An 8,120-nucleotide genomic window follows, 5' to 3' on the forward strand; every position below is an offset into this window, starting at 1 on the left:
CTCCTCTGTGTTAGCAGAGAATTTCAGGAGGTTGTCAACGGTGGTTCCCAGATACTTGTATTCCTCCACTACCTCCACTGGGTTCCCATGGATAATGGTGGCTACTGAAGCAGCCGGATCCCTCGGCCTCCTGCAGAAGGTCACCACCATGTCTTTGGTTTTGCTCACATTCAGTTCAAGTTTGGAGCTGTCACACCACTCTACAAACTCTTGAAGAGCAGGTCCGTGGTGTTGTGAGGAGCCTGACAGCAGTGATAGGAGGACTGTATCATCAGCGTATTTCACCAGGTGACAGTTGGGATGTGTGGATCTGCAGTCGTCGGTGTAGAGGATGTAGAGCAGGGGGGAGAGCACACAGCCCTGGGGGGAGCCGGTGGAGGTGGAACGGAGACCGGAGAGACAGTTGTTGACCCAAACTTTCTGAGTGCTGTTGGTTAAAAGGTCCAGTATCCACAGCGTTAACTGGTCATCTAAATGAAATTGGGAGGAAAGTTTAGTAGCCAGGATGTGAGGCTGCAGAGTGTTGAATGCTGATGAAAAGTCAACAAACAGAAGCCTGGTGGAGGAGTCAGGGAGCTCCAGATGTTTGTGGATGGAGTCCAAGATGAAGATTTTTGCATCATCGGTGCCTCTGCGTGCACGATAAGCAATCTGGAGTGGATCCATCAGGGGCTCAGTTGCTCTTACAATGTGCTCTTTTATGATCTTCTCCATGGCCTTCATCACCAAGGAGGTGAGCGCCACAGGACGAAGATCGTTAGGAGACTTTGGGTTGCTTCTTTTTGGGACAGGGATAACTGTGGAGTGTTTCCACAGCTGGGGGACGGTGTGACTGTCAAGTGAGTGTTGAAATAGAGTCTGGAACACACTTCCTAGCTGCTCTGCACAGTGCCTCAGAACTCTGCTACTGATGTTGTCAGGGCCGGGTGAGCTCCTCTCCCTGGTCCTCCTGAGGGCTCTCACCACGTCCTCGGTCTGGAAGGCGAGTGCAAAGCTGCCAGGTTTGAGTGAGGATCTGGACTCCTCAAGCTGGGTGATATTGTCTGTCTCAAACCTGGTGTAGAAAGCGTTGAGGTCGTCAGGGAGGGAGGTGGGGTTGCTGCCCTCCACCTGGATGGTTCTGGAGGCGGTGACCACAGTATTCACAGCAGCCATGGTTTTGAGCCCCTGCCAGGCTGAGCGAAGGTCCCCTGTGGTAATTTTTTTTTTCCACAATGTTTTTATATTTCAGTTTAGCAGCTTTAATGGCCCTCTTGACCTCCCTGTTGACTTCTTTCTTATCCTGTGCAGAACCGGTGGAGAAAATCCTCTTATTTTGTTAAGGATTTCCTCTAGCTCCTTGGTGATCCAAGGTTTGTTGTTGGGGTAGATGGTGACTTTTTTTGAGGGGATGATGTTGTCTACACAGAAGGAGATGTATGATGATACTGTGTCGACTTGATTGTTGATGTCATCAGAGGAAGAAAGAAGGCTGACCCAGTCAGTGGCCTCACAACATCCTTGTAGGGTGAGAATACTTTCCGCTGTCCACTGCTGGATGCTTCTGGTCACCTTTTTAATCCTCTTGATGACTGGGGTGTAAGCAGGGGCTAGCAGGATGGCGTGGTGGTCTGCTGAGCCGAGAGGGCTTTAAAGGCATCTGGTACCGAGCCAAAGCATTTGTCCAGTCTTCCCCTGGCGTGTGCTGCATGTAACATACTGTTGGAAACCTCTACTTGTCAACTTGTCAGGGGAGCAGTGGTGGAAATCACCCAGGATGAACTTGGGAAAGTCTGGTGATAATTGTTCCAAAAAAAATTAAAAGGCAGAGGGTAGCAGAATTGCTCAACCGTGATTTTTATTTTTATTTTGGAGGGGGGGGGGAACGCGCCCGCCAACTTCTGTGAGCTCCGGTTAGCTCAGTTAGCTTGAAGATACATCGTTGTAGAGTTTGTTGGTTGTCAGTCATCTGCCTACACTCACACAGCCCTGCCCTCAGCTCCATTTTTGTACTATCTAGGTCCTAGGACCAGGAGTGATAAAGACGCACGACGCAGCCAAGATGGCGGTGGTGGGAACCGCCTACTGGGTTTCAGTTCAGCTCTTCAGAAACCTATGGGTGTTGGCGTGTAGGGTTCATTCATTATTTCCGCAGTCGTTGAACTTCAATCAATCAACGTTTGCTTCAAAATGTCACACAAAAGAGCAGCACTCATAAAATAAATGATAAAACTAATATTTACAGATTTTATTTCTGAATAATCCAAAAGGAACAAGAAACATGATCGTCTGAGTCACTGAGCCATCTAAAAACAACCCACGCTGCAATCAGAAGAGCTAAGCAGAGGTGTGGTGAGATTAAAAGGAGGTGTGTTTGCAACATTACACCGGCCACAAAAAGTGCCTTAGGATGAGTACACTCCTGCAACATTTGTTCAGAGCCCTGCGGCAAAAACACACAGAAGAGCAAGGACGGGGTTTGAGCTAACCCGATCACAGCAAGCACGCTCAGGTCGTGACGAAGTGTCACATCCGGGACAGGAAGTGAGAGGAGTGAGTGGGAAGTGAGACGTTAGCTGCGTTTAGAGGTGGAGGCAAACCTTAAGCATCATGTGATGCATGAGTTATTTTGTTAAAAGGCGAGAACTGATTCTTCTAAATTTATCTTTAGAGCAACATCGTATTTAACACGTTTGTAATATCTGAAAAAAATAAGAATCTAACAAACCCCAAAACTTTGCACCTGTCAACTATATTCTTTTACGCAGTCAGAGGGATTTTTTTTTTTTTTTTTTTTGCAAATAACGTTTCTCAACTACCTGCAAGCAATTAGCAGCAGTCTGCACTGATGTCTTCGACTGGAGCTTTTTTATTACCATCAACTGCTTCTAAATTTGCAAAACTTCATGCCCTAAATGTTTCACATGTCACCATTTATAGTGCCACAGAGTATTAAAGCTTGTGTGTGAATTTGGGGGAAGGTCAGAAGTTTTAAAGGTGAGTAACAGGATGTGGTTGTGTGTGCACTGTGCAGTATCAACAGAACTCCACTGAGCTGCTAGCAGAAATAAAACTTTGGTGTTTGCAAATCTGCCTTTACTGTCCTGACATTGTGTTTTTTTAAAAAGGTTACTACAATTAAAAAGTACAGCATCAACATGAATGTATTTGGGTGCAAGTTTCTGATCCGCTGGACTTGCTTTTTACGTCCGTGTTGCAAAGGTTCGGTTGTGGGAGTCAGCTTGTACAACACAGCTGATGCAGACGATGATCTGCATGCTGAGCCATCTCAAAGACAACTGTCTGAGGAACATTTCTCAACTGGGTGTTTTCTGAGTTTTACATGTTGATCCATCATAAATACCTGCAGCGAAGTTTAAATCATATCTTCATTACATGTGCAAAAAGAGTGCAAACAACTTTAAGATAACCAGATTTTCTTTGTTTAAATCTCTGTTCATGAATCGGTTTACTCTTCCAGATGTGCATGAGGGCATTTATGTGTGCAAGCCGTCAAGAGACAAAGGTTTAATTTCCGCACTGTCGCTTCCGACTTCTGCTATTTATGACATTGTCTCTTTTCCTTTTAGTTAATGGTGGTTTCTTCTTGCTCACATACACGCACGCCTTCGTCTGGTCTGTCTCAAACAGGATACTTGTACACGTACATACAAACAAATACAGTCGCACAAGCCCTGCAGCCTCAAGTACAAAGTATACTAATTGTCTCTGTTTGTGTTTATCCCACTGAGTCATGAAAAACAAGTCAGAAGTAGAAGTAGGGACATTTATAAGCCAGTAAAAGTGATTTCAGAGCGTGTCCTGTCCTGTTTGGCATGCACTTTACAAGATGCAGTGGACATTTTTGTATAATAACACCCCTCACGAACCTTGTGAATGAAAACAGCTTTAAACTCTATCAAGCTTGAACTGTAAATTTATTCTATTACAATAAAAAAAAACTGAAGCTTTAGCATAAATCTTCTTTGCTCTGACACAAGAGTCCAATTCAGTATGAGTCAGAGAATGAAATATGGTCATGTGAAAAATTGTGTTATCTTTTAGAGCCTTTTGTAAATCTATCCAGGTTTTTCCCCAGACCTTTGGTAGTTTATGTTATAGGCTTACTGAGAAACCGTCCTAAAAACTGTAATCTACCATAAAGAAAAATAAATGCCTTTCATACTCTGAATCCTCTGATGTTGAGAAATGATGAAGTTATATCTGTTTGGGTAAAATCAGGCTAAAATTACACCATCCTCACACAATTGGTGTCACTCTCAGCTAGTATCACATCTCAACATCTCTAAAGCCAGTGTTAATAAATCATAATGTTCACTCAAACCATGAATGTATCTTATTGAACGCAACAGAAAATAATTAATTAGTAAAGAAATAATCAGAATTTAAAAAATACATATGTTTCTGCTGCAGCTCACCATTAAAAAAAGTGTTTATCTCCATAGTTTTTTGTGAACACAGGAAAATGTTAATTAAATAAAAAAATATACATTTTAAAATTTAATTTGAAATAACATTTTAAATGACTGAAATGTATTTTTCTGAAATGTTTGTGCTTGTAAAATGTGAGTTAAGTGTTTTGGATACGTACTGATTTTAAAATCAAAATGAATGAAGGAGCAATGCAATGCATCGCTAGCCTAGTGAACTAGACCAAATTCTTGCTTTGCAAAGACTAAATAATACATTTATTTAGTCTGGCTTGCCAGGCTAATGCATCGCCACAGGCTAAACTCTCCCAGAGTTACCACAAGGACCAAACATTTCTTTGGTCCAATCTGGCCACCCTCATCAAAATTTTCTGGAGGCGCCCCTGTGTGCTTGACCCCAAAAGTGAATCGGTTGTGCTCCCAGTTATTTTGCTAACAAACACACTCAATGTAGAACTTTAGTAAGAGGTAGTTCCAAGTGTTTATGTGTGTCTGTTTGACCTGATTGTCTAAAAACAGGAAGTGCACAAGCAAACTTCCTGTTAACCGCAAAGAAAGGCTGCTTTCACAAAGACGTGTACAACATTGTGTTTGAGTTGTTTAAAACGAGTTTAACTGTATAATAGATTATTAAAATCTCAGCGTTGTGGATGCAGTCGAAGATTAATGCCAGCATCTATTGCAGGAGAACCGGGGAACTGTAACGTCTCTGATCAGGCAATGAATAATTATGAGCAATCTACCGACCCTGGAGAGCTCCAATGCTTCCTCATTAGGACCTCCTTCCTACAGCAGCCTCTGCACAACTGCTCCTGCATTATTAACAAGACAAGAGCGGGAGGAGTCCAGCTGCAGAAACAGTCAAAAATAAGCTCATTGCATTCATCATGTTGAGCAGCCAAAAGAGCGTGTGTGCGTGCGTGTGCGTGTGTGTAAACATGCACGCCTCCAGGTCTGCTCAGCTGCAGCTACCTGGTGAGTTACTCTGTCCTGGGCTGAAATGATTCTGCATAAATGTTTTAGCACTCTTAACCGTGCAGATGAACGCTGGGTTTGACCTTTTTGTCTCTTCTAGCTTTAACTCAAAAGCTCTGCATGGCACTCAACGTGAGAACACGATCACACACAAAATGGGTTTCCATCCACTTCTATTACTGCATGTGGAAGTTGCAGCTGACTTCCCCGAACTGTGGAGGAACTTTGGAGGGTATTTGTCGTTTCAGAAAGACCGGCATTGTGAAATGGTTCTCGCTGAAGCTGGTTTAAAAGGAAGCAAAACAATAAGAGTTAAACATAGCTGTTTCTCGTGTGCCTGGCTCGGAACCAAACTCAAAACAGGGAACCATCCAGTCTGAGAACGATGCAGCTTGTGTCGTCTGCAGCACATTGATCTTATTAGCGTCTCTGTTAAAGCAGGATGTGGTTGAGCATCACTTTCAAAATAACTCCTCGTCTCTCCTTTTATAGTAAAGCCATGGCTCGTTGCTCACAGTGATTAAATCCAAAGAAACGATGATGCATGTTGCAGAATTAGGCTGAGATGCATGATGTCTCTCTCACATCAGCCAATGACAGGGAAGTGTTAGCCTGAGTGAGCTTTAGGAAGTGAAGAGCTAGCCTCACTGTATTCAAATTACAGAAAAACAAAATGCTTCATTTTTGTTCTCGTTGCTTTGTTTCTTTAGGGAGAAGTGAAGCCCTCTGATTAGTCGCTGCAGCCACTAATCAGATTCTATTTAGCGACAACTGTTCACTCCTTCAGGAAGTTTAAACTCACTCCAGTCACAACTCATGCCGAGAGAGACCTCTGGTGACCGAAAAGAAAAAAGCAAGACAGAATAAATCAGCTTTTACTTCAGTTTAGAAAATGAAAATAACTCGGTAAAAAGCCTTGAAGCGTTCTGAGGTTTTAATTAAGATGACGTCATGTGGGGGAATGAAAAGCTGTAGCTTTTACTGTCAAATCTTGAAAATGACATCATGCATGAGCCAAGATCTTGAGTGATCTGATGGCACTCATATGTGTTGCGAGTGACTTTCAGCCACCATTTCTTCCACTTTTTCACCAGGTAAAGGTGGGTGTCACGCTGAACAGGCCGTGAGTCATCAGTATTTGTAAAACTTAACGAGTTAAAGTCATTTTTGTGATTAGCTGTGGCAGCCATCTATTTTACATAAAATTTCCAGCTGATTGAATTCTAGGTGTTTTACTAAACTCCTTGCTGTTGTCAATGGGTAAAGAAAGTAAACAGAGGTGGATATATTACCATTTTTTATATATCAGCTGATATTTGTCCTTAGAGTCAGGCACATCTCCGGGCAGCTTTTTGCTGTTGAAGGATTTATTCAATTTTATTTTTATGCTCTCTAATAACATCTGCAAAATAAATGTTCTAAATTAATTTTATTTAGGTGTCTGACTTTAACACTGAGCAGTACACAAAGTTCAAATTGAACAGTTAATGAATTTCAGAGTTCAAAAACTGATTCAGCTTCAGAACGATTGTGCATCAACTGATAAGGTGGAAAATCTATAGATTTTGGCCATGAAAATCAGCTGTACATATCGGCCATCGGCTGACCGCGTCACTTACATATCTGTGTCGGCAACAGAAAAACCAATATCCATCGACTTTTTCATGATTAACAAGCATGATTTAGGCTTCGTGTCTGCGTAAATAATTCCAAGCTTCTTTAAAGCTCTCAGCGCTGACAGTAATTGCTTGGCAATTGTTTTGATTTCAGACAGTTTAAAAGGACCGTCTCGTCTTTAATGTATTTAAGTAAAAATTCATCCAGAAGTTCCATGCAGATGCATAAGTAGTTTTCATAGTCAAATATGTCATTAAATATTATTAAATACTTGTTATAATCTGTCAGCTCATTCACACGTTTTAATATTTCAGCTTCTTTTGAATAATTTAGCAGTAGTCATTTTAAAGCTACAACTGTCATCTTCTGCGTCTCCCTCATGTGTCTCCTTGTGTTCTCCATCCCTCTCTAGGTTCCCCTTATGTGTCTCCTTGTGTTCCTCATGTGTTTCCTTGTCTGCATCCCTCCTCATGTGCTCCCCAGCCCACTCTGGGATTTTTCCCTTAGGTGTTCCCCTTAGGTTTCAGTGTCCTTGTGGTTCCCCTCTCCCCTCCAGGTTCTCGCTAGGTTTCCCTCACGTTTTCCCTTAGTCACCTCACTTATCACTAGTCTTCTGTTAGTGTTGATTATCTAGTCAGTATTCTCCCTTTCGTTCATGTTGCTCCCTTCCCCATTTTTAGGTCTGGTTTCCTCCCCTGCTCCGTTGTGCTCCTCCTCTCTGTTTATTAGTCTCACCTGTGCACAATTCCCTAATCACCCAGCCCTTGTGTATATAACCCTGTCTGCGTCTCAAGCCTAGTCCACACGTAGCCGAATTTTTTTTTTAACAAATATCCGTCCCTCCAAAAACTTGCATCCACACCACCTCGTTTTAAAAAAACTCTGTCCACACGTACCCGGATAAATACGTTGTTAAGGACATGCCAGACCTGTAGGCGGCAGTACTTCCCCCGTTCTTAACCTCGTCCTTCGTCTGTGGTCTTCCGCTAGGAGCAGTAATTCCGCTTGCAAAAACAAACAAGCAAAAAGCGCTTGGACAATTGATAAAGCAAGCGCAGCTCTGAGGGCATCCATGCTGTCGGCTAGTGTAAACACAGG

Source organism: Nothobranchius furzeri, chromosome 14, assembly GCF_043380555.1.
Source record: "Nothobranchius furzeri strain GRZ-AD chromosome 14, NfurGRZ-RIMD1, whole genome shotgun sequence".
Lineage (NCBI taxonomy): Eukaryota > Metazoa > Chordata > Actinopteri > Cyprinodontiformes > Nothobranchiidae > Nothobranchius > Nothobranchius furzeri.